The sequence below is a fragment of the Dermacentor variabilis genome, chromosome 3, assembly GCF_050947875.1.
Source record: "Dermacentor variabilis isolate Ectoservices chromosome 3, ASM5094787v1, whole genome shotgun sequence".
In the NCBI taxonomy this organism is placed as follows: domain Eukaryota; kingdom Metazoa; phylum Arthropoda; class Arachnida; order Ixodida; family Ixodidae; genus Dermacentor; species Dermacentor variabilis.
The window spans coordinates 243,575,023-243,602,594 of record NC_134570.1 but is presented as its reverse complement, the minus strand read 5'-3'; the positions used below and the strand labels follow the sequence as shown (position 1 = coordinate 243,602,594).

The following is a 27,572-nucleotide window of genomic DNA, read 5'->3' as shown; positions in this document are numbered from 1 at the left end:
AGGTATGCGAAAAATGTCTAAGGTTAAAGCACCCGGAACCCTAGGCAGACAGCGACGTGTCGTAGGGGTTTCACCTTGTGAAGCACCACCGGAATTCGTCGCGACTCGGGAGTGCGTGTGCTTTGGCGGAAATTCCAGAATGATTTGTTCACTTGGGAGTCGGTAAAGGTTTAGGCACCGGTGTGAGGCGAGATTTAACATGAAGCAAGCAACGGTACAGTCGATGAACCAACTTCTGCGCATTTTCGAACAAGCTTTCACTGTAAGAGGATTTTCATCAGGCTGTCTTGGTTTGGAAACTCGGACAGAAATAAATGTGAAATATTATACGTGTCGAAACCTCGATCCCATTCTGAGGCATGCCGGAATAATTTTTAACCCCTGCGGTTGTTTAACATGCACCTAAACTTGAGTACACGAGCGTTTTTGCATTTTGACCCCGTCCAGATCCGAAACTCTCAACCATCAAAGCTAGAGAGAATGTCGACGTAACTCGGTCGTACTTCGTAGTAAATTCAGCGAGCTACAAACAAGCATGCGCCGAGCAAATCTCAGCGCGTGCTTATTTGGAACCAAATGCTGTTGGCACACAATATGTTGGCTTGTTTGGCACATAACATGTCTGTGATGTTGAATGCAGTCAAATTTTAGGATTTAACATGCCAGAACTGCCCAGTGAGTTATGAGTTGCCCCGACTAATTTGGACCACCTGGGTATCATTAACGCGTAGTCAAAGTACGAGCGTTATCGCACCTCTGCGGGTTCACTTCTCGCGCGACCGACGATCGAACTCGTTACCTCGAGCACGGCACTGGCGCGCTATAACCACTGAGTTCTGATTAACGTACCCTTCGGTCACTGGTGGTGTCAATCCGCCTTTTGCGATGCCGAACTGCGCATGCGCAGCGCCGTAGCAGCTGAAGACCGAAGCAATTTGGCAGGCGAACGGCCGTAGTCGACTCTCTCCTCCGAGTGAGTGGAGTACGGCCGTGGCAGGCGCTGTACTTGTCAGCAGAATAGGGCGCCAGCCAAACTCTTACGGACGGCACATATCCGTATGCTGCCGTTCCACACGGTTCACTCCGACGTATATCGCGACGATGCCTGCCCTTCCGGCGGGCAGACCTCCACTGTAGCACACGTGCTCCGGGAGTGCGGGTCGAGATACCCCAAGTTCAGCAAGGAGGAGTGGGACTCGCGTTTACGTAGCCCCGTTCTAGACAAGCAAATCCTGGCTGTCGGGCGTGCCCGTGACCAGGTCAGTCCCTCCCAGTCCCGACGTGGGACTAGCCGGGTGCGCTACGAGTTCGCGTCCTCGCCGGGACTCCAATAAAATTCTTTCACTCACTTGTCAGCCTTGCCATTCTCGCTGCCGCGCGTACGGAACGCCTTTAGAACATTATTGCCATAGAAATTTGGCGCGATGCCGATCTCGTGTCTCGTTTACGGCTGCACCTCGCGTAACCGTCCCAGCAGGGCAATGCGGATTTTCCGATTTTAGTCGGCAAAACGCGATCGACAGCGCCGTGAAGCCTGGATTAGGGCTGCAATTGACAGGTATATGTATTGGCCTATGCAGTTTGCCTCTCTGTTTTTGTCATTAATGACTCATACGAATAATCTCGACCCCCCGTGGTTGCTCAGTGGCTATGGTGTTGGGCTCTAGAGCTCGAGGTCGCGGCATCGAATCGCGGCCACGGCGGCCGCATTTCGATGGGGATGAAAACGCCCGTGTACTTAGATTTAGGTGCACGTTAAAGATCCTCAGGTGGTTGAAATTTCCGGACTCCTCTACTACGGCCTGCCTCATAATCAGAAAGTGGTTTTGGCACGTAAAAACCCATAATTTAATTTTAACGAATAATCTCAAAGAAGACGCAAATGTGTGTTTGAGCTAGTGAAACAAACAATCTCCGAGCTCGTGCGACCTGGTTGCTAAGTTGTTTTTTTTTTCTATCCTCTCTGTGCGTCCGTCGCTAGAACGCCGTCATTTCGCAACTTCACATCGTGCACACTTGCAGCTTTATAAACGCTCAGCGAATGCTCGTGATGTCGGCGTAGTTATGTGTCGGAGCCAAGCTCATCTGCACTACCGGGCTGACGTGGGAAACAGCGTGGACTGTGGAAGTAGCTGATATATATATAGTCCTATTTAGCAATCGTTGGTAGTTGTCATTTCATCATTCTTGTCGGCACCAATTAAAGTAATATTTACTTGCAGAAGGCTTTTATGTTCGTTTAGGGAATTGGGGTGTAGTACGGTATGTACTAAGGCTCATTTTCCTGTGCGCCATCTTCTGGAGTCGAGTGGCGCGTCTTACGGTGTAACTGACACATTTCAGGGGCGCTTTCACTGCCGCCGAGACATCTGGACTTCATAGTGACACGTGTACTCGTTTTATTAGGGTGACCACTCTTCACCGTCAAACAAACGCTATCGCTCAGCACGGGACGCGCCCGCATGTATCGGAAGTTTCTCGAATGCTATCGATCGTTTTATCCACTGTCTGTCATCGCAGAACCTTGTGTAATCTGATTGCATGTATGCGCGGCGCGAATGGCGTAGAACTTTCTGGAAGGCACGCTGGCACCAGCGATTACACTCGGACGTTCGATGGCTCGTGTATAAAAGCTGACGCACTTGACCCGCTGATCAGATTTCGATGATTGCCGACTGTGTTCGCCGCTATCGCCGTGCATTAAGTGCAGCCTGTTTTTGTGGGCACAGGTTCGGTCAATAAAAGTTAGTTTCGTCATTCACTGTATTGCTACTGTGTTCTTTGCCTTCACTACTACGTGGCAATACTGACGCTGTTTGTGTACACGCAGCAGTTGAAAAAACAAAGACGCGGTCGACCGCTATGTTCGTACCGCGGCGCGTTCTAAGACGAAGACAGGCGCCCCACAAACAGGGGGTATCACCGATTTTGGTCATTCTGGCCATTTTTTGGCATTTGTTTACATATACACATACCTTATGTGGGTAAATAGCGTATGCAACTTGGTATTCTGTTGGCCTTCCCACTGCCTGTGTATGTACGTGCGCCTAGCACATGGCACACCATAGCGCAGGGCATAAGTAGTGAAACGTGATATTCGTCTGAGAACTACACCTCATGCCCTATTCGAGTCATGCTTTCTTGTGCGTACTCAAACTGTTTTATTACTTATTCACTTTACGCTGCAGGTGGCAAGGAGGAGCTTGTAAAGCGTTGCCGAAACTCTTCTTCCAGCCGTTCATCACGCTGAAGAAACCTCCTGGTAAAAAACATTTACCAGCGCGCTCGATGGCTAGCTCACGATGACCAAACATGACGGTGCGTACACGTTGTTTCGGTCTTGTCCCATACGCTGCTTGTTTGGCTGCGAGTCTCTCATTAACGCGGTTCGCAGCCTCGCCTGCCAAATTGTTTCTCGTGGACACCGCACGATGGCGCCACAATGCATCGCAAAAGGCCGACTGGCGCCATTGCATAAAACGGCCTACACATCTCATCAAATGATGTAAATAGAAAAAGTGAATCCTTCTACGTAATGTCAGCGTAGTCTTCAGGCAATTGCCAAAATTTGAGCTGGAATGGAGCAATACAACAATTGTTCCGCGGCAAAATGAAACTCAGAAAATGAATAGTAGCAGTAACACTCGCTGTTTCACTTTAGGACGTCATCAGCGCTATGCAACTTGGGCATCTAGTTTCATAATTTCATTGCACGATAAAAATATGCTGAATACAAGGTCAAGAAAAAACAATGATCAAAGTGCTTTTCGCGAGTCATATAATAGCTCATTTCGTGGTGTGGGAATATGACGCCACCAGGGCTCGGTGGTGGTAAACTTGAGTTTGGGAGTAGCGAATTTGGCTTCCTATATATGTTTCCCTAAGCGTTTTATTAAAGCATTGTGCACGTTTTCGTTGTTTCTCGGCACATTTTCCATTTGCGACTGTTACTTAGCTGAAGAAGTGATAAAACTCCCCATGGGATTCAGCTGCATGTAGATTATTCATCAATGAGAACAAAGAAGAGCAGACTCATTGAACTCGCGTGCAAACCTGTTTGCTAGAGTAAAGAAACTGAAGGTCTCTTCAAGAAACTTCAAGAACGTCAAGATAGATAGAATAAACTTTAATGTCCAACGGATAAGGTGATCTACCCATGCCCCGACACGCAGGTCAGGGGGCGAGTGCCGCCGCCTCAGATGCAGGCTGGGAGGTCCTGGGTCCCAGCAGCCTCTTCAGCCAGTTGGACGAGCCGGAGCTGGAGCTCAGAGTCTGAGCTACGCAGCAGGGTCTCCCAGGTGTCTCTACTACCTATTTTGTGCTTTCCCCCGGGAGAGTACGGACATTCCCATATTATGTGGTCGAGGGTCCCTCTCGCACCACAAAGATTACATCTATTGCTCCTGGCCTCTGGGAACTTGTGGTTCGCCATAAGCGGGTGCGGATACGCATAAGTTTGTAGTCGTCTCCACGCGATTGCTTGTCTCTTGTTTAATATTGGGTCTGGCGGGGATACCAGTCTACGAGCCAATCTATAATGCTGCGTGATCTCCCGATATTTTAGCATGCGCTCACCGCTCCCTCGGTCATCAGCTCGTGGGTCGCCTCGTTGCCCGGGACGGCTTCGTGCGCCGGAGTCCAAATTATTTCAGTTTTTCTATCTAACTTTCTCTGGCCTAGGATTCTGGCCGCTAAGGGCGAGATCCTTCCCTTGCTAAAATTTTGTATGGCAGTTTTGCTGTCACTGCTCACAAATTTCGCGTCCGTTCCAGCGCAAGCTAATGCGATCGCAATTTCCTCGGCAACTTCTATGTTGCGCCCGCGCAGAGTGACAGTGGTCACGGGAATACCCCGGCCGCTGACGGCCGTTGCCACCGTAAAACTGCCGCTACCTCCCGCCGCGTCTACATAGGCCACCTCATGTTCCGAGATATTACCGAATCTAATTTTTAATGCTTCGCCTCGTTTATGCCTCCTGTCTTTGCTATGTTCCAGGTGCATGTTTTTTGGCAGGGGGGGGGGGGGATAATGAGGTTTTTTTCACTTCCACCTTTTGGGTGGGGCCTCTGAACTGAGCGCGAATTGCAACATAGAACAGGAGGTCTCAGCACCTGTGATAAGTGAGATTTTTATTTGCTGCAGTCATATCTTAGTGTTTGAACGTTACAAGAGCCTGCATAATGTTTGACGGTAATAAAATCCAACTTCTTCAGCCGCCGCAACATATAAAAATGTCATACGTTTTATTTAAATACATCATATATTAATTTATTGTTTTTTTATTTATTTATTTACAAATACTGCAATGCAGTTACGGTATTTTTGCAGGATACATCATTATTACATGATTAGTAGGGCAAGCAAAAGAAAAATTACATGTACTAGTAAAAAGACAACACAGATATCATGAAATAAAATATACGGTTCGAGTACAACTGAATCAATGCATGTACTGGAAGTGCAAATGTAACAGAGCAGAAAATAAGGAAATTATACAATATTGGACATAAACAAATTCAGGGATGGCTGCAACACCACATCGTTGGACAGCTGATGCGATTCAGTTAGGACCCTGGGGAAAAAAATGAGTATTTAAAGCAATATTTGCGGCTAGTGAAGTTGGTAATTGTTAGTGCATGCCGTTGGCTTTTAGCATAACCTGTTGAAAAAAAAGATAGTCTCGGAAACATCTATGCTGTAGTATCCCTTGATGAACTGAAACAAAAATTTTAATCTGAGAGCACGATTCCTTTGGGTTGGAGTTGGCAGATTGGCTCTGCTTAGCAAGGCTGTCTTCGACTTGCGCCCAAAGCTGTTATATATATAGCGAACAGCGCGCTTTTGAATATCTTCTACTTTAATAATGTCTTTTTAGTGAAAGGATACCATATTATTACGAAGAGTTGCGAAGAAATGGTTTTATTTACAGGCGATGGATGATGATCGTAGCGTGATAGAACGCAGCTCGGCCTCTCAAACTCTTCATCCTCTTCGTCTTCTCTTCTTTCCTCTTGTCCGTGCGTTTCGTATCTGTTACATTTCCCCGCAAGCAGATGAAGCCCGTGGGGCGAGTCAGGATGCACAAGCAGGGTAGAAAGGTTTCAGGCGAGCAATATGAGTCAGCTGAGTTCTGCTTGATCGCCGACCATTGCACAGTAGGCGAGCTATGACGTGAGTTCGCTCAGGCGGTTCACAACTACAAATGGGCCTGAATATTGTGACAAGAACTTTTGGCACAGTCCACGTTTGCGTTGCGGTGTCCAAAGAAGGACCAAGTCACATTTTTCCAACGATACCTGTACGTGACGGTCGTCGTATCGCTCTTTCGAACTGCTTTGCGCGGCCAGAGTGCGAAGACGAGCTATTCGACGGGCTTGTTCGGCGAGACACAAAGTCTTCGATACAGAATCGTCACTGTGCAGTAGGAAGTGTAAGAAAGTGTCCAGAGGGCTTCGCGGTAACCTTGCGTGCAGAAGGTGAAATGGGCTATAGTTCGGGGTTTCGTGTTTCGCCGTATTGTATGCGTAAGTGATGAATGGAAGCACGTCGTCCCAGTTCTTATGATTGGAGGAGACGTACATGGCAAGCATGTTGGCAGCGTTCTGTTTGTCCTTTCAACGAGGACATTGGTCTGTGGATGATGCGGCGTGGAATGACGGACCTGTGAAGTGCACAAACGAAATAACTCTTCAATGGCATAAGCCGTGAACTGGCGACCACGGTCGCTGATGATGACACGTGGTGGGCCATGACGAAGGACCACGGAACGCAACAGGAACACCGCCACGCAAGCGGCGGTGGAAGACGGCATGGCTGCAGTTCCTGCATACCGTGTAAGATGGTCTACGCAGACAATTATCCAACGGTTCTTGTTGTTAGTCAACGGGAATGGACCCAAACGGTCAATGCGTACTTGCTCGAACGGCGTGCTGGGCGGTGTCAATGGTTGAAGGGGACCCGGCGCTGCGGTGATCGGTCGCTTGTGACGTTGGCACGTTTCACAACTAGCGACATAGCGCTTGGTTGTTTCGCACATATTGGGCCAGTAAAAGCGCTCCTGCGTGCGGTGTAGCGTTCGTACGAAGCCGAAATGGCCGGATGTCACATCGTCATGCATGGCGCGTAGAACGTCGGAACGAAGGCTCTCGCAAACAACAAGCAGAAAACGCGCTCCATGCCCGGAATAATTAGTTTCGTAGAGTAATTTATCACGGACAGTAAAGCGACCGCTGCCTTGAGAAGTACGGGCGGTGACAAAAAGCTGATCAAGGGTGACATCACTCCGTTGTTCTCGCTGAAAGTCTGCCGCGTCAGGGAACTTAGAAGCAACAGCAGCGAGACAGTCGTCAAAATTCTCAGCATCGCCGTCGGTAGCCGCAAGAGGAATCCGAGAGAGGCAGTCTGCGTCAGCGGGACGACGACCACTCTTGTACGATACCACAAAGTCGTATTGCTGGAGGCGCAGCGCCCAACGTGCGAGGCGACCAGAGGCATCACGCAAACCGACCAGCCAGCATAAAGAATAATGGTCGGTGATAATCTTGAATGGTCTACCGTAGAGATAGCATCGAAACTTTTGTACGGCGAAAACGGCTGCCAGGCATTCCTGTTCCGTGACCGTATAATTGCGTTCAGATTTGCTCAGACAACGGCTGGCATATGGGACAACATGTTCGGCGCCACTGTGACGTTGTACAAGCACCGCTCCTATCCCGATTTCACTAGCATCAGTGTGAACTTCAGTCGGGCAAGATGGATCGAAGTGACGCAAGAGGGGTGCTGTCGTTAGTATAAACTTCAGTTGAGAGAATGATGCGTCACACCCTGGTGTCCAATTGAGGGATGCATTTTGTTGCAAAATACTTGTCAACGGGTAAACGATGTCGGCAAAGCTGGGAACAAAACGACGAAAATACGAACATAGGCCAATGAATGAGCGAAGTTCTCGTGCTGATTGTTGTGGCTTGAAGGAGCTCACCGCTTCAATCTTACGAGGATCGGGTCTGACGACATCCTTGTCAACTAAGTGTCCCAGGACGAGTGTTTGACGTTCGCCAAAGCGACATTTTTTTTAGTTGGAACCAGTCAAGCTTTCTCGATGCAGTCGAGAACAAGGCTGAGGCGTTCATTATGTTCTTCAAACGTGCGGCCAAAGATTACATCATCATCGAGGTAACACATGCATATGTCCCACTTCAGACCGCGTAGTGGACCAGTACTGTGTCCATGAATATTATAAGGTGGCAGGAGCGTTGCAAAGGCCAAAAGGCATAACATTAAATTCGAATAGGCCATCTAGAGTCACGAAGGCGGTCTTTTCCTTTGTCGGCAGGGTCCATAGGTATTTGTCAATACCCCGATCGCAAATCAAGTGTTGAGAAGTAAGAAGCCGCAGGATACGGGGAGAAGGATGCCATGTTTGGCTCGAAATCTGGTGGTAGGCGGAAGCTATGAGTGCCTGGATGTGTCACTTGCGCGTGCAGGCTGATCTCTTCCCGAACTATTTGTCGGACCGTTGATGCAAGATCGAGGGGCTGGTTGCTGTCCACGCTTGCAACTGTCGTCACATTGGCTAGCCTGCCAAACTTCGACGTGATGCGCCTCGTTTTCAGCTGCTCGAAAGCACGACAGTGCCGAATGATGTCAGTGACGGAAGCCAGGTTGTCTTGTGCGATGAGGAAATTATAAACGTCTTCGGCAATTCCTTTCAGGATGTCCCCATTTTTATCTTCCTCAGACACTCCAGGGTCCACCATCCTACACAGTTTTATTACCGCCTCAATGTAGGTCGTGCAGGTTTCACCTGGCACTTGCGCACGTTGCAGTAGTGTCTGTTCTGCCTTTTTTCTTTTTCGTCGCGGAGTCGCCGAATCGCTCTTTGATTTCGGAAACAAATCTTCCCCATGTTGTGAACGTTTCCTCGTGATTGTCGAACCACAGCAACGCAGTATCCGTTAGAAAGAACACGACGTTCGAAAGCTGAGAAGCGCTGTTCCACTTATTGGCGGCACTCACCCGGTGAAAATGGATGAGCCATTCCTCGACGTCTTCGTCCGATCTTCCGGCCAAGAGACGCGCATCTGTCAGTTGTAGAACGGAACTTGTCGGCGCAGCTGTTGGAATGGGCCGTTCTTCGTCTGCGTCGCGGGGCATATTCAACTTCGGTAGATTCGGTAGGAGTCCAGCAATGCGACGGCTCCGTCGAAGAACTTCAAGTTCAGCCTCTGTCTTCGGGCGTCGATTACCCCGCACATTCCACTACAACTGTTACGAAGAGTTGCGAAGAAATGGTTTTATTTACAGGCAATGGATGATGATTGTAGCGTGATAGTAATGCAGCTCCGCCTCTCAAACTCCTCGTCCTCTTCGTCTTCTCTTCTTTCCTCTTGTCCGTGCCTTTCGTATCTGTTACAATATTATTACGTATAGACGCGTATTCTAAAAGCGGCAGCACAATTGCGTTAAATACAGGAAGGCGAACTTCAGGTGTTGTCAGTCTCAGAGCACTGCTGAGAAAGAAAAGCTTCTGATTGGCGGAATCGCACACAGTGTTGATGTGATTGTTCTATCTAAGAACTTTAGAAATCCAAATACCACGATATTTTATGTCGTCTACCTCAGATAGCAAGATATTACACGCCGAGTACAGGAAGTCCGGATTACTAAGTTTGTGCTAAATTTTCATAAATAAAGTTTTGTCAATATTGATAGCCATTTTCCAGTCACTACACCATTTCACAACTTTTTCAAAGGCTTCATTTAGTCGTAGTTGGTCAATGACGCTATCTATTTCTCAATACATTACACAATCATGAGAGTGGCCTGTTGGGCTAGTTGGTACATGGTTATGCTAGGAGAATGCCAGCAAACTTGAGAGTAGGAAAAAATTGAGAGGCAGACATAGACAAAGTGACAGGAAGGTGGCTGGACTAACAACTGAACTTTATTCATGAAAACGACGTCCCCCAAGTCCGTACTGAACATGCGCAGGCACAACCAAACAAAAACACGGTCAACACCATATCTATACACGTCTACAGTTATCAAGAAATAATAGCTCTTTCTTGGTTAGGAACACAGATGGCGCGCTTACACACTTCTCGGGGCCAAGTTTATAGATGCGATAGGCTTCAATCAGTTCTCTTTCCTGCTGAGTCTTAGCCTTCGCCAAGATTGAAACGTCATTGAAGATAGGATTACAACCGCACTCCTTACAATGCAGCGGAAGATTACCTCCTGTGCCTGTGGGTATTAGATTTGCATGCTCACGCATGCGATCATTGACACAGCGGCCGGTTTGTCCTATATAATCTCTACCACATGACAAAGGAATACTGTACACTACACATGTGTCGCACGTGCGGTGCTTCACAACATGCTTGGTATTGCACGTACTCTTTCGCGAACTGTGCTGCGAGACCCTACTGCAAAGTTTTGCAAGCTTACAAGGCGCAGAACAAACCAAACTGACGTCGTTTCTTGCCGCAACGTTTTTCAATCTATGAGAAATGCCATGTACATACGGCATGACCACCAAGTTCTTTTTTATTTTGTCGCGCACTTCGCGATCCTCCCTGTTTTTCTTTTTCAAACGCTTGTACACAGATTCAGCCACTGCAGTGATCAAAGTCTTTGGATAGCCTGCCGCTAACAGTCTCCTTTCTTGCTGGGCGGCACTGTCTTGCATTAGATGCGTACAACTCTTTTCCACCGCATTCGACAAGCACAAAGAGGCTATGCCACGCTTGACCAGTTTCGAGTGAGCGGATTGGTACGGTAGCAACGTCTTTTTAGTTCTTGGACTATAAGCCCAGCAAATGTGACCTTGAGTGTGAAAGGTTAGAGTCAGATCTAAAAACTTGATGGAATTTTCTTGTGGTGCCTCGTGGGTGAAACTAAGATGCCGAGAGCAATGCTGAAAAACTGATAAAATACTGCAAATGATATCAGGGAGACAATCACCTCGTCTGATATTTAAGAGAACCAGGAAATCGTCGACATACCTGAACACCCGGGCAACACGGTAATCGGTAATGGCGTCTGACAACGACTTGTCGAATTTCGCTAAGAAAATACCGCACAGTACCGGCGCAACACTTGACCCTATACAGATACCATTCTTCTGTAAAAACATCTTGCCATCGAATTTAACAAAAGTTGCCGACAAGTAAAAAAGTAACAGTTCCATAAAACTCTCAGTCGAGAGGCCACAACTACCTTGAAAAGAAATCTCTCCTTGGCATTCGATAGCTTCCCGCACTGCCACAAAAAGTTCTTCATGCGGAATAGAATAATACAGTTCTTCAATGTCCACAGAAAATGCCGTGTTCGCTGTTAGCACTCCCGATCTCAAAGCGTCGATCACTACTCTTGAACTGTCAATGCCGAATGGGTCCTCAGTGGCAAGGGCATTCAAGGAACGTTGCAAGAACCTTCCAACAGGCCTCTGCCATGAGCCTTCTTCTGTCACTATGGTTCTCATAGGGTAGTCAGGCTTGTGCGTTTTTACAGTGAAAAATGCGGAAAGTATATCACCCTTGCTCTTCTTAACAGTCTTTTCGAACAGCTCCAGGTTAAGCCTTTTTAGCAGCTCCAAGGCGCTTCTTTTCACTTTTTCTGGTTTTACGCACACAGCCTTGAAGTTTTTGCTCAAAGCTTCTTTGGCTTTCTTAGTGAACGAAGTATTCGGGAGGACAACAAACCCACCTTCCTTATCGGACTGCAGAAGTCCAAGGTCATTGTCCACGCAGAAACGTACAACAGGCCGCATGAGCTTTTCCGTGGGACCACGGGAAGGTCCTGCATACTGGAGTTGTTCGATACCCTCTGATATGCACCTTTCCTTCTCCTCGGAAGGCGCTTTTCGTGATATCTCCCGCACAGTGGCCACAAGCTGGTGACCACGCAAGCTCGGTGCCAAGGCGAACTTGGGTCCCTTGACCAGTAGGTCGTGCACTCCAGCTGGAACCGAAGCGTCGTCGAGGTAGATGACGCGTCCGGTACCCGGGTTTACCTTGCTCCGCTTCGGAACATGACGAAGCACGTCACGCCAAAAGGCTTCAACCAATAATTCAGCTCGGTGGATGTGTTGACGCAACCTAGCTGGTCCCAAACAGGAATCTTGACCTTGAAGGCACGTCAACCTGAGCCAGTCTTGCCAGTGCCTGACTTGTCTCCATGTCTCCGAAATTAGAATCTTCACAATCCTCTTCCAGTGTCCCTCCGATGGTGGAAGTGCACCGAATAGCGCAATCACATCACCGGGTGGAACACCTTTCTTCATGCACTTGGAAAGGTATCGTGCCTTGATCGTGTAGTAAACTATGCCGTCCACACACACGCTAGTACGGACTGAAGAAGGAAAACAATGTAGGAAAGAGCCCAAGGAACAAGAAAATGAGTTCATGAGAGTGGCCTGTTGGGCTAGTTGGTACATGGTTATGCTAGGAGAATGCCAGCAAACTTGAGAGTAGGAAAAATTGAGAGGCAGACATAGACAAAGTGACAGGAAGGTGGCTGGACTAACAACTGAACTTTATTCATGAAGACGACGTCCCCCAAGTCCGTACTGAACATGCGCAGGCACAACCAAACAAAAACACGGTCAACACCATATCTATACACGTCTACAGTTATCAAGAAATAATAGCTCTTTCTTGGTTAGGAACACAGATGGTGCGCTTACACACTTCTCGGGGCCAAGTTTATAGATGCGATAGGCTTCAATCAGTTCTCTTTCCTGCTGAGTCTTAGCCTTCGCCAAGATTGAAACGTCATTGAAGATAGGATTACAACCGCATTCCTTACAATGCAGCGGAAGATCACCTCCTGTGCCTGTGGGTATTAGATTTGCATGCTCACGCATGCGATCATTGACACAGCGGCCGGTTTGTCCTATATAATCTCTACCACATGTCAAAGGAATACTGTACACTTCACATGTGTCGCACGTGCGGTGCTTCACAACATGCTTGGTATTGCACGTACTCTTTCGCGAACTGTGCTGCGAGACCCTACTGCAAAGTTTTGCAAGCTTACAAGGCGCAGAACAAACCAAACTGACGTCGTTTCTTGCCGCAACCTTTTTCAATCTATGAGAAATGCCATGTACATACGGCATGACCACCAAGTTCTTTTTTATTTTGTCGCGCACTTCGCGATCCTCCCTGTTTTTCTTTTTCAAACGCTTGTACACAGATTCAGCCACTGCAGTGATCAAAGTCTTTGGATAGCCTGCCGCTAACAGTCTCCTTTCTTGCTGTGCGGCACTGTCTTGCATTAGATGCGCACAACTCTTCTCCACCGCATTCGACAAGCACAAAGAGGCTATGCCACGCTTGACCAGTTTCGAGTGAGCGGATTGGTTGAGTGAGCAGTTGAGTGAGCAGTTGAGTGAGCAGTTGAGTGAGTTGAGTTGAGTTGAGTGAGCAGTTGAGTTGAGTTGAGTGAGCAGCAGGTTGAGTGAGCAGTTTGGTTTGTTCTGCGCCTTGTAAGCTTGCAAAACTTTGCAGTATGGTCTCGCAGCACAGTTCGCGAAAGAGTACGTGCAATACCAAGCATGTTGTGAAGCACCGCACGTGCGACACATGTGTAGTGTACAGTATTCCTTTGACATGTGGTAGAGATTATATAGGACAAACCGGCCGCTGTGTCAATGATCGCATGCGTGAGCATGCAAATCTAATACCCACAGGCACAGGAGGTAATCTTCCGCTGCATTGTAAGGAGTGCGGTTGTAATCCTATCTTCAATGACGTTTCAATCTTGGCGAAGGCTAAGACTCAGCAGGAAAGAGAACTGATTGAAGCCTATCGCATCTATAAACTTGGCCCCGAGAAGTGTGTAAGCGCGCCATCTGTGTTCCTAACCAAGAAAGAGCTATTATTACTTGATAACTGTAGACGTGTATAGATATGGTGTTGACCGTGTTTTTGTTTGGTTGTGCCTGCGCATGTTCAGTACGGACTTGGGGGACGTCGTTTTCATGAATAAAGTTCAGTTGTTAGTCCAGCCACCTCCCTGTCACTTTGTCTGTGTCTGCCTCTCAATTTTTCCTACTCTCAAGTTTGCTGGCATTCTCCTAGCATAACCATGTACCAACTAGCCCAACAGGCCACTCTCATGAACTCATTTTCTTGTTCCTTGGGCTCTTTCCTACATTGTTTTCCTTCTTCAGTCCGTACTAGCGTGTGTGTGGACGGCATAGTTTACTACACGATCAAGGCACGATACCTTTCCAAGTGCATGAAGAAAGGTGTTCCACCCGGTGATGTGATTGCGCTATTCGGTGCACTTCCGCCATCGGAGGGACACTGGAAGAGGATTGTGAAGATTCTAATTTCGGAGACATGGAGACAAGTCAGGCACTGGCAAGACTGGCTCAGGTTGACGTGCCTTCAAGGTCAAGATTCCTGTTTGGGACCAGCTAGGTTGCGTCAACACATCCACCGAGCTGAATTATTGGTTGAAGCCTTTTGGCGTGACGTGCTTCGTCATGTTCCGAAGCGGAGCAAGGTAAACCCGGGTACTGGACGCGTCATCTACCTCGACGACGCTTCGGTTCCAGCTGGAGTGCACGACCTACTGGTCAAGGGACCCAAGTTCGCCTTGGCACCGAGCTTGCGTGGTCACCAGCTTGTGGCCACTGTGCGGGAGATATCACGAAAAGCGCCTTCCGAGGAGAAGGAAAGGTGCATATCAGAGGGTATCGAACAACTCCAGTATGCAGGACCTTCCCGTGGTCCCACGGAAAAGCTCATGCGGCCTGTTGTACGTTTCTGCGTGGACAATGACCTTGGACTTCTGCAGTCCGATAAGGAAGGTGGGTTTGTTGTCCTCCCGAATACTTCGTTCACTAAGAAAGCCAAAGAAGCTTTGAGCAAAAACTTCAAGGCTGTGTGCGTAAAACCAGAAAAAGTGAAAAGAAGCGCCTTGGAGCTGCTAAAAAGGCTTAACCTGGAGCTGTTCGAAAAGACTGTTAAGAAGAGCAAGGGTGATATACTTTCCGCATTTTTCACTGTAAAAACGCACAAGCCTGACTACCCTATGAGAACCATAGTGACAGAAGAAGGCTCATGGCAGAGGCCTGTTGGAAGGTTCTTGCAACGTTCCTTGAATGCCCTTGCCACTGAGGACCCATTCGGCATTGACAGTTCAAGGGTAGTGATCGACGCTTTGAGATCGGGAGTGCTAACAGCGAACACGGCATTTTCTGTGGACATTGAAGAACTGTATTATTCTATTCCGCATGAAGAACTTTTTGTGGCAGTGCGGGAAGCTATCGAATGCCAAGGAGAGACTTCTTTTCAAGGTAGTTGTGGCCTCTCGACTGAGAGTTTTATGGAACTGTTACTTTTTTACTTGTCGGCAACTTTTGTTAAATTCGATGGCAAGATGTTTTTACAGAAGAATGGTATCTGTATAGGGTTAAGTGTTGCGCCGGTACTGTGCGGTATTTTCTTAGCGAAATTCGACAAGTCGTTGTCAGACGCCATTACCGATTACCGTGTTGCCCGGGTGTTCAGGTATGTCGACGATTTCCTGGTTCTCTTAAATATCAGACGAGGTGATTGTCTCCCTGATATCATTTGCAGTATTTTATCAGTTTTTCAGCATTGCTCTCGGCATCTTAGTTTCACCCACGAGGCACCACAAGAAAATTCCATCAAGTTTTTAGATCTGACTCTAACCTTTCACACTCAAGGTCACATTTGCTGGGCTTATAGTCCAAGAACTAAAAAGACGTTGCTACCGTACCAATCCGCTCACTCGAAACTGGTCAAGCGTGGCATAGCCTCTTTGTGCTTGTCGAATGCGGTGGAAAAGAGTTGTACGCATCTAATGCAAGACAGTGCCGCCCAGCAAGAAAGGAGACTGTTAGCGGCAGGCTATCCAAAGACTTTGATCACTGCAGTGGCTGAATCTGTGTACAAGCGTTTGAAAAAGAAAAACAGGGAGGATCGCGAAGTGCGCGACAAAATAAAAAAGAACTTGGTGGTCATGCCGTATGTACATGGCATTTCTCATAGATTGAAAAAGGTTGCGGCAAGAAACGACGTCAGTTTGGTTTGTTCTGCGCCTTGTAAGCTTGCAAAACTTTGCAGTAGGGTCTCGCAGCACAGTTCGCGAAAGAGTACGTGCAATACCAAGCATGTTGTGAAGCACCGCACGTGCGACACATGTGAAGTGTACAGTATTCCTTTGACATGTGGTAGAGATTATATAGGACAAACCGGCCGCTGTGTCAATGATCGCATGCGTGAGCATGCAAATCTAATACCCACAGGCACAGGAGGTGATCTTCCGCTGCATTGTAAGGAGTGCGGTTGTAATCCTATCTTCAATGACGTTTCAATCTTGGCGAAGGCTAAGACTCAGCAGGAAAGAGAACTGATTGAAGCCTATCGCATCTATAAACTTGGCCCCGAGAAGTGTGTAAGCGCGCCATCTGTGTTCCTAACCAAGAAAGAGCTATTATTTCTTGATAACTGTAGACGTGTATAGATATGGTGTTGACCGTGTTTTTGTTTGGTTGTGCCTGCGCATGTTCAGTACGGACTTGGGGGACGTTGTTTTCATGAATAAAGTTCAGTTGTTAGTCCAGCCACCTTCCTGTCACTTTGTCTATGTCTGCCTCTCAATTTTTTCCTACTCTCAAGTTTGCTGGCATTCTCCTAGCATAACCATTACACAATCATCCGCATATAGTCTAATTTGCACGGGAATGTCATAAACAATGTCATTAATAAAAACTAGAAACAACAGTGGTCCGCGCACCGACCTTGTGGAATGCCACACTCGACGGGAAGCCTCCGAGAGGCATTGTTTTTAAATGAAACATGTTGACATCGATTTGAAAGACACGCAGAAGGCCAAGTAGCAATTTTGGCATTACCCAGACTAACATCAAGTTTGTGCAGTAGCTTTTTGTAAGCAACCTTGTCAAAGGCTTTCGCAATGTCCATGAAGATTGTATCAACCTGTTTACCTGAATTTATTGCCTTGGCGAAATCGTGTACAGTAGTTACTAATTGTGCGCATGTAGAGAAACCCTTTCTGAAGCCATGCTGATGACATGATAATATTTTATTCTGTGAAAGGAACTCAGTAATATGGTTATGTATTATACGCTCCAGAAGTTTGCATGATGTTGAAATCAAAGAAATAGGACGATAGTTCAAGACGTGCTGCTTATTACCATTTTTGAAGATAGGTTTCACTGCTGCCGTTCTCTAGACGATTGGAATCTCGCCTTCATTTAGTGATTTACAAAAGAGCACACTCAGATATTTCGACACATGGCGCATAACGCTTTAAGAATTTATTTGGCAAACCATGAGGACCGCGTGATTTCTTAATATCAAGGTTAAGGAGCATGTTAAGTGTTCCATTCTCATTAATAGTAATGTCAGACATAGGCGGGTATGAAGCATGAAAGTAAGGCAATGAACCATTGTCTTTCATAAACACAGATCTAAAATGTAAGTTAAATGCGTCTGCTGTTACGGCAGTATCATCACTCAAAACATCATTTACGACGAAAGCATCATTAATTTGCGCACTGAGAGAAATTAGCCTCCAGAACTTTTCAGGAGATGTTGAAATAATTTAGGTAGTTTCTCCCCAAAGTAGCGTTGCTTATCTGAAGAAACTTCCATTTTTATCTCGGAGGCGAGTTCGGAAATTTTAGTAAGCAAAGCGCCCAAGTCTCTTGCGGTACCTCTTTTTGTCTTCAGGCACTTTAATCGTCTTTTAATTGCAATGTGTCCCGAGAAATTCAAGGAAATTCGCCTTTCCTTTTCTTTAGCATGCAAGGGACAAAGCGCTTGATGCAATCAGCTACAAGTTCTTTAAATAGATTCCACAGTGTACGAATATCTGCGCTGCTGCCGTGGAATGAGTCAAAACTAAACGAAAGCATATCCAATACGGCGACATCATCTGCGCGCGAGAAGTTGAGCACGGAAGTGACATCAACGAATTTCTCCACAGAGATGCCCGAAAGGGTCAGCAACACAGCAGAGTGATCGGAAATTCCAGGCAGTACTTCGCACTTTGCTTGCCCCGTAATAGATCCACTTCAGAAAGACAGATCAAGCAGTTACCTTGTATTCTAGTGAAACTGTGAACTACTTGCTGTAGATCAAAAGAAAAAATCATATCAAACAACCCTTCTTGTAGCTTGTCATTAGAAACGTTTAGTGTGAAGGTTGACCAATCCATGTTTGACATATTGAAGTCTCCGCCCAGAATTAGTCGATGACCAGGCTTCACATGAGCAATCAGGTAACTTTGCAAATGAGCAAAGAAGTCAGGACAGGAATTAGGTGGTCGGTAAAGTACTCGCAATACATATATAATTGCGCCATGCTAAGCTTTACAGAATATTGTTACGTGTAGCTGAAGCCCAATGCTATATAAAATTGATTTACAGGGAAGATAACGGAATGCCAAAATGGCGCTGCTTGTCTCGTCTTGGGTCCCAGACGGTGGCGCGTACCCACTATGGGGAATGCTATATCAAGCCGGCCCACGTCGTCTTCTTCTTCCTCCTCAGTGCAGCCACACAGTGGTGGCTGTGCCGTAGCATCAACTCCGGCAGTAGAAGTACCGTCCCGGTGCTGAAGCTACACATCCGCGGTGAAAGGTGCGTGGTATGGCTTTAGTCTTGCCACGTGAACGATGTCACTTGCAGCCGACGATGACGCTGAGAGGTCGGCGGGGATGACTTCATAGGTGACATCGGTCACTTGTCGCACCACACGGTATGGGCCGGTGTATCGCGACAGCATCTTTTCGGAAAGGCCCACACGTCGAATGGGTGGCCAGAGAGGCACCAGAGAACCCGGAGTAAAGTGCACGTCGCGATGGTGGCAATCATAGACGCGTCTCTGATGCTCTTGTGAGGCCTCGAGACGCGTGCGGGCGAGCTGGCGCGCATAGTCGGCGTGTGCGATTGCGTCGCGGGCGTATTCAGTGGCTGAAGGTGTGGCCGAGGGTAACAAAGTGTCTAAGTGCAACGCGGGTTCTCAGCCATATAGGAGGTAGAAGACTGAATAGCCGGCGGTGTCGTGACGCGATGAATTATACGCGAACGTCACATATGGTAAGTGAAGATCCCAGTCGTGGTGGTCGGTCGCAACGTACTTCGAAAGCATGTCGGTGATGGTCCGGTTGAGGCGCTCCGTGAGGCAGTTGGTCTGTGGGTGGTAGGACGTGCTGAACTTGTGCTTTGTTGAGCAGGAGCGGAGGATGTCCTCGACGACTGCCGACAGAAAGCTGCGGCCACGGTCAGTGAGCAATTGGCGCGGAGCACCCTGCACTAAAATGATGTCATAGAGCAGAAAGTCAGCAACGTCAGTAGCACAACTTGTCGGGAGGGCTCTGGTGATTGCGTACCGCGTAGCATAATCAGTAGCGACGGCGACCCATTTATTTCCGGAGCCCGAGAGAGGAAACGGTCCAAGCAGGTCTAGACCAATACGGAAAAAGGGTTCCGGTGGGATGTCGATCAGTTGGAGACATCCAGCTGGATGTGTGGAGGGCTTCTTCCGGCGCTGACAGGGCTCGCAAGCGGCAACGTAGCGCCGCACGGAGCGGGCGAGACCCGGCCTAAAGAATCGACGTCGTACACGGTCGTATGTGCGCGAGACGCCCAAGTGTCCAGCCAAGGGAGCGTCGTGAAGTTGTTGGAGGACAGTCGAACGCAGGTGCGATGGAATTACGAGCAGAAGGTCAAGGCCATGTGGATCGAGATTGCGGCGGTATAATGTGCCCTCCTTAAGAAGAAACATACGGAGAGAGGCGACGCCAGGCGTTGACTCCAGATGGTCGATGAGGGCTCGTAATGAAGGATCACGGCTTTGCTTGTTGCCGATTTCAAGCAACTGGGACACAGAGAAAACGGAAGCAATGGCGTCCGCATCAGCCGGTTCGTCGACGGGGTAGCGGGACAAACAATCGGCATCCTGGTGCAAGCGTCCCGTCTTATATACCACGGACAAGGTATATTCTTGCAGGCGTAAGGCCCAGCGAGCGAGTCGTCCCGTGGGGTCCTTGAGCAAGGATAGCCAGCAGAGCGCGTGGTGATCAGTTATGACACAGAAGGGGCGTCCGTACAAGTATGGACGAAACTTCGCAACAGACCCCACATGAGCGAGGCACTCGCGATCTGTGATTGAATAATTGCGCTCGGCGGGTGATAGAAGTCGGCTGGCATAGGCTATAACGCGATCATGTCCACGCTGGCGTTGTGCTAACACTGCTCCTATGCCGTGACCACTGGCATCAGTTCGAACTTCCGTTGAGGCATACGGGTCAAAGTTGGCCAGAATTGCAGGCGTGGTAAGGAGAGTAGTGAGCTGCGAAAAGATGCGGCATGGTCAGGTCCCCAAGAAAATGGGGCGTCTTTCTTCAAGAGGTTGGTAAGGGGATGTGCGATGGTCGCGAAATCCTTCACGAAGCGTCGGAAATAAGAGCACAGCCCTACGAAACTATGAACGTCCTTGGTAGACTTCGGAACAGGAAAGTTCGAAACGGCACGAATTTTGTCAGGATCAGGTCTCACGCCTCTGGCGTCCACGAGGTGTCCAAGGGCGCTGCTTTGGCGGCGAGCGAAGTGACATTTTGACGAGTTCAGCTGGTGACCGGCGCGGCGGATAACGTCAAGAATCGCTGAAAGACGGTCCAGATGCGTGTCAAATGTGGGCGAATAAACGATGACGTCGTCCAGATAGCACAAACAGGTGGACCACTTGAACCCCTGAAGCAAAGAGTCCATCATTCGTTCGAAGGTGGCGGGCGCGTTACAGAGGCCAAAAGGCATCACCTTCAACTGATAAAGACCGTCAGGGGTAACAAATGCCGTCTTCTCTAGGTCCATGTCGTCGACGGATATCAGCCAGTAGCCGGACCGTAAGTCGATAGATGAAAAATAGGTGGCACCGTACAGGCAGTCTAGAGCGGCATCAATACGTGACAAAGGGTACACGTCCTTTTTTGTGATTTTTTTCAGGTGGCGATAATCTACACAAAAACGCCACGTTCCATCCTTCTTTTTGACAAGTACGACGGGAGAAGCCCAGGGACTACACGAAGGCTCGATAATGTATTTTGCAAGCATCTTTCTGAATTCCTGTTGGATAATGGCTCGTTCGGACGCAGAAACACGATATGGACGTTGGTGAGTAGGGTTCGCATCGCCAGTGTTTATGCGATGGGTCACGACGGACGTTTGATCTAAAGGTCGATTGTCAAAGTCAAAAATATCGCTATAGCCTTCAAGAACGCGGCAAAGAGCTCCAGCTTGAGCAGGTGTAAGGTCAGAGGAAACCATCTTCTCAATGTCGACGTCCATACCGTGCGATGACGTCCCGGTATGGGCTGAGTTGTGACGATCTTCCACTGTGAATGGCTCGACCTCATCATTCTGCAAAGCGCTAATTACAGCCAATGTAATCCACTGAAGCACAACTTGCGCGGTCAGCACGAAATTGACAAGGGGAAGGCAGGTGCGGTTGCCAGTTATTGTCAGCACAGTGTGCCCCACGGTAACACCACGTATAACTGCCGGAATTGGTGCGACCACGTAATTACCGTCAGGTGCAGCTGGTGAGGACAACAAGTCGACGTGTGTCACAGAGTTAGGCGGTATGCGAATAAAATCCACGCAGCTCAAACGGCTTGGAGGCGGGTCCACAGGGTCGGCAAGAAGGGGCAAGTCTAGGTGAATAAGCCGCCCGAACAGTCCATGAAGGCAGAATGACTGGCAAGGAAATCCGGACCGAGAATGAGTTCGTGAGGGCAATGCTCGACGACGGTGAAGGGAACGACGGTGTGTCTCTCAGAAGTGGTGTGTCGGGCAGAGCAGATGCCGACAATAGCGACAGTCCCTCCATCGGCGACTTGTACAACTCGGTTCGGGGCGGGTGTCAGAACTTTCTTGAGCCGACGGCGATGAGCAGCACTTACAATGGACACATGCGCCCCGGTGTCAATCAACACGCACACAGGAACACTGTCGACGAGAACGTCCAAAAGATTGTTGTTCGTGGGTAAGGTGAAGCGAGGATTTCGTGTCAATGTCATCATTGCAGCTTCACCTCCAGAAGCTGCGCGATCGGGGGTGCGGCGGGTAGGTCGGAGAAGGAGCATGGCGTGACGGGGGTGAACGAGATTCAAGACAGGAGGGAGAAGGCGAGCGAGAGTATCGGGGTCGCGTCAAAGGCGTCGCAGGGTCAGATGATGGAGCGGGCATAGAAGGGGCGAAGGAGAAGAATGCGCTAGAGGGGCGAGGGAGATAATCAGGAGAATAGCGCGTCGGAGAAGTCAAGTGGCTGCGGCAGTAGTGAGCGACATATCCAATGCATCGGCAGTTAAAACAGATCGGCTTGTCGTCCACGGTTCGCCATTCGGAGGGGTTGCGCTGTCCATAAGAGGAGTAAGAAGAGCGCGGTGGGGACGTGCGTGCAGAAAGGGGTTCCGAGCATACGGGACGAATGGACTGCAGGCCGACGTTGGACAACTCTTGACGAACGACGGCCTGGATCAAGGAGATTGTCACCGGAGAATGATCAGTTGACGGGAATGAAGTGGCCGCCGGTTGTGCCGCTTCGACCTCACGACGAATGATGCGGGTCAAGTTGTCACATCGCGACGGCTGGTGGAACAGGTTGTCACAGGATGACGTAGCAGCTGTGCTGGGAAGTCGCGTGGTGTGCTGGGATACCCGGAGGCGTTTAGCATGCTCGAGACGGCGGAACTCCTTGAGGATCGTATCGATGCTGGTGACATTCGTAAACACCAGTAAATTGAAGGCGTCGTCAGCAATGCCTTTGAGGATGTGATTCACCTTATCGTCTTCAGACATGACTTGGTCAGCCTTGGCACAAAGGGCCAAGACGTCGAGAATGTACGACACGTAGGACTCGGTCGACGTCTGTACACGTGTGGCAAGGGCTTTCTTAGCATTCACTTGGCGACCGAACGGACTGCCAAAAAGGTCGCGGAGCTTCTCTTTGAAGAGATCCCAGCTCGAGATCTCACCTTCGTGAGTCTGGAACCATGCAAGTGGAGCTCCGTCGAGGTAGAAAAGAACGTCTGCAAGCATAATAGTCGGATCCGACCTGTGACTCGTGCTGACACGTTCATATAAGCGAAGCCAGTCGTCAACATCAGGACTGCTGACTCCGTTGAAAACACGAGAATCCCGAGGGGGGGAAACGGTGACGTAAGTCGGGGCTGCAGGCGGAGACGGTTGTGTAGATGAAGTGCCGCCAGCAGGAGCCGAAGTTGCACTGTCGCCGTCGCGACCGCTGCGAAGCTTCATGACGGGTACGGGGAACGTCCACCTCCACCAAACTAATGTTACCTGTAGCTGAAGCCCAATGCTATATACAATTTATTTACAGGGAAGATAAGGGAAGGCCAAAATGGCGATGCTATATCAAGCCGGCCCACGTCGTCTTCTACTTCCTCCTCAGTGCAGCCACACTGTGGCGGCTGCGCCGTAGCAATATACCCTCAATGTTCAGTACGTTGGCATTCAAAATTTTAAAGCGCTCCTTGAACAGCAAAGCAACACCCCCACCTTTGCTCCCTCGATCTTTCCTGTGCACATTGTTCCCACGAGGAACAAGTTCGTTTTCTTTGATAGAATCATTTATCCATGTTTCCGTGAGAATAATTATTTCAGGGTTATGTGTCACCAATATTCCCTCAAGATCTGCGACTTCGTTAACCACACTCCGGCAGTTCACGTTAAGTATATTAAGTTCCCGAGGCTTTTCTACAAAACGTCGATTTTTATTTTTCTTTCGTTGGACACGTGTACCTTTCTTTTAGTCCCAGCCAAAGATTACGCCGTCTATGATGAGTTTATTGTGTACAAGTTTAACTTTCGAGACATTATTTCTTTCTAGAGTAGAACTGTTCCAAAGCTTCTTTCTAATTTCTCGAACTCTACGTAAGAAATTGTGCGATATTGAAACAGCTGTACCCTTCAATTTGAATGCAGCCTTCAAGATTGACATTTTTTCCAAATAATCGAGCAACCCAGGCATGACCGGTCGTGTATGACTAACATTTCTGTTTCCAATTATATGGCATTTTTCTATATTTGCCAGAGAAATACCATGTTTGCTGTGAATCAAATCTTTTACTCTCTCTTCAAGATCCTGAGAAGTTTCATTGCTTGGTTCGTCAAGACCGTAAATGTCTAAGTTGTTTCTTCGACTACGATTTTCTAGGTCATCTAGTTTTTCAACAATGGAGGCTAGATCTGATCTAGCCGTAGACATCGCAGTCTTCATATCCTGGACCCGCTTAGTAACTACACTTAGTTTCCTCAGTTGGCGCTCTAAACCATCCACACGATCAGTTAGTGAACCGACTTGCTTGCCAATCTCTTTCTGAGACGCCTGTACAGCTTGTAAAGCTGTTTTGAATGAATTTTGACTGGCAAGAAGTTCCATCAATATTTCCTCCTTGGTCCTTGGTAGGGCCAGGGTTGGCCTCAACGTCGCCACAAAGCAAAAGATTTACCGGAATATTTTTAAGTCGAGCAAGAAGGCATTCAAGACAGAGTGGGCAAGGCAGCAGCAGTAAAAACCTATTATCGCTACGATAGCAGGCCGTCGGCAAATGTCTACTAACCTGGAATAGGTGGAAAAAAGTGCTCCTGAGCATGTTGCTCATTTCGCTGCTGCGTTGCCCACTGGAGTAGCATGGTGCTGGCTTCATTTTTAAGTCCTCCTGCAGGGTCACGTGAGTCGACGTCTTCCATGGCTGATCCCGTGTGTATGCTATTATGCCAGGGCTCGATATCTTGTTGACGTGCCACATGTCACCAGGATCCGATAACGGGATATGAAGCCGTCCTGTATCGTGATTCCACGAGGTAGTTGCAGCGCGGCCGCCCAACAAATGCTCGCACTTTGCCAGCAGAGCCGCAACCTGGAATACATAGAAAAAATTGACAACCTTTGAGCCCTGGTGGCGTCATTGGGCACCATATCCGTAACTTCACGAAAAATTGTAAAATCGTTTCGTATCATACTTCTGAGAACTCTTTCAGTCAAATATGCCAAGCAAAAAAATCTGCTGAAAGGAAAAGATTCAGGGCCGAAAGAGGTAATCGGTAGAGGCATTCTGAACTTAGCTGCCACGGTTAGAACGCTGACACCGCAAAACCATAGGCATATTTACCGGGAGGGGAAGAAAGGGGGCGAGAGGCACTTGGCCCCCCTGCACATCGTGAAAACCGGAGGGCCAATTTATGCCCCCACACTGTATTTTGAATTGCCAGCTACACGGCGAAAAATGAACAAAAACAACAGCCGAGGTCAAATTTTATTTTTTCTTAATACAGCGGCCTTGCTGGTAATGCTTTTCTTTATTACCTGCTCGGGGCCTTTCGCGCCTCCCCGCGACGTCGTGCAGCGGACGCGTGCGGGATGCGCCGGCAAGCTCGTACGGCGGAGAAGGCTGGCGCCAATTTCAGCTGACGCTTCTTGGATCATGCCCAGTTTTTTGACACAGGCCAATCACATTCGGAAACTCACAATCACCTTGTTATAGGTAATGTAAGGGCGAAAAGAGGTCTGAGTATAGTATTATAATACGTCCAGCCAGTGCATGCCTTGCGGCCTGAAATCAAATGATTAAATACAGGAACTTTTGAATCACTGTCCTGAAATAATCAACATAGCGTTGCACTCTCAGTTTCTTATCACCTCGTGGAAACAAATAAAACGGCGTATAGTTCTGGCCCTCACATTTCATTGTATATTAGAACTTATCCTAGACGTGTTGGGGAAAACGACCATACTGAATGTGGAGAACCGTTATACCATGAAAACGCACACTACTCCTTCTTCAGGCATGTGTCACTTTTGACGGTGTCTGCCCATTTCAAGTTTAGTCTGCTTCTACATTAGAGTTATAGTAGTACAGGTTCCCTGCCAGGAGCGATACGAGCGGAGATTTTGTATTTTCAGAAATGGGGCCCCCTTTTTGGTTTACGCACACTAAAAGTTGTGTAGGTTGTTTATGTGCTTTGAAAATAAATACTTAGCACTAGCCTCTCACAATTTTTATGCGCCATAGACGCAGTAACGTTTTGTTGTCGGCTGTTCTTCTTACTTGTCCATTGGAACATGAAGTTTCTTGGATGATGATCGGAAGTGACCAAACGCAGGCAGGAAGCCATGTAGATCAAATGGACAAGAAATGTTTATGGGTCAGCGTTTATATGCTGATACATGCCAGATAAAACAAATGAACTTCAATTTGAACAATAAAGCAAGCACACTTCAACTGGCTCAATGGCTATTAGAGCCCTTTGCCTCTCTGATCTATCCTGATTTCCGCCCAAACTGAGGGACAGGGCATCGCCTGGATTAATGTAGTTCAAGAAGACAACGAAGAAGTAGGGTAGGTCTCTTGGCCCATCCCACACATGCAATCGCCAATGAGAGTCATAAGTTTTGAGACCACAAACCAAAGCATGGAGCTTACTCTTTAAATGGATTGGAAATAAAACTGTTTTCGTTCTTTCTACAACAATGTTGTCCTTTCCTATTTCAACGTTGTTGGGGACACCCTCATTGGAAAGTTCCTAGCCAGCAAAGGACTCGGGAGTTAGTGCCACAACACCGGGTGGCGCATTCCCACTCAAAGTTTGTCTGCGTAAAATAATGATGACCGTCGGCGGCATCCGAACTCGGTGTTTACAAGACGATGTTCTCCGAATGCTCTCTTCGTATGTACGGCGCCGCTACGGCGTGCACTCATCAATCGACACCACGCGGGCCCTAAAACACACCAACGGTTGCCACCCGTAGGGACCCGTCTGGCCATTCTGAACATCGGCACTAGCCAGCGCGGACTCGAGGTCTGTCCGCGTGGAATGCGGTGCCCACGAGAGCGCGTTACCGTGGCGCGCACCGTGACTCGTGGCCCCCGACACCACGTCTCGGAAACCAGATACCCAAGCGGTTTCCGCCTAGACGCGTAAGGTTGTGGACCATAAGCACATGGGCAGCTCGCGACACTGCGAAAGTATAGAAAACAATCATGGGCCTCAATGACAGCATTTATTTGCTTTTCTCGATTCATCGGTAAGCTAAGTGGGAAGCAAGGCATCGATACTTGATTAAAGCAGGACGCTCCTTCAGAATGATCTGTGATGTGTTTATCTTTCTTTACGATCGATCGCTACATCCTTTGCAAAAAGTTCCTTATTTAAGCGTTTCAAAGTGTCATACTGGCGCATCTTTGAATGTTTCCCAGACTTCTAAAGCAACTTAATAGCGTCGAATTTCTAGAAAGTAGGAGAAAGTTAAGTGTAATTATCTGCCAGACGTTCACGTTTCTGCTCTCACTGAAAGCGTTGCAAATCATTAGTGAACCTTCTTTCCCGCTATTTTCGTGCGTTGTTCGAGTACCCTTGTTTCTTTCTCCGCTGTCCTCGGTGAACTAAGCAAGACACCTTTTCATATTTGGAGAAATTAAGGGTACGCTATGGGTAATCTGTAGGCAACGTTTGAAATACATAGGCGAAATGCACCTTTTGA

The 27,572-nt window shown here is 48.2% G+C and overlaps 1 protein-coding gene across 2 annotated transcripts in view; it reads right to left on the bottom strand.

Annotated features, from left to right (window-relative positions):
• LOC142576766 (innexin inx2-like) overlaps window positions 1-27,572 on the bottom strand; it is a 199,959-nt gene that overhangs the window by 14,856 nt on the left and 157,531 nt on the right. For both annotated transcript variants that reach the window (XM_075687044.1, XM_075687045.1), the window contains exon 2: window positions 24,652-24,951. The gene's annotated coding sequence lies outside the window, so the exon portion shown is untranslated. The remainder of the gene's footprint in view (window positions 1-24,651; window positions 24,952-27,572) is intronic.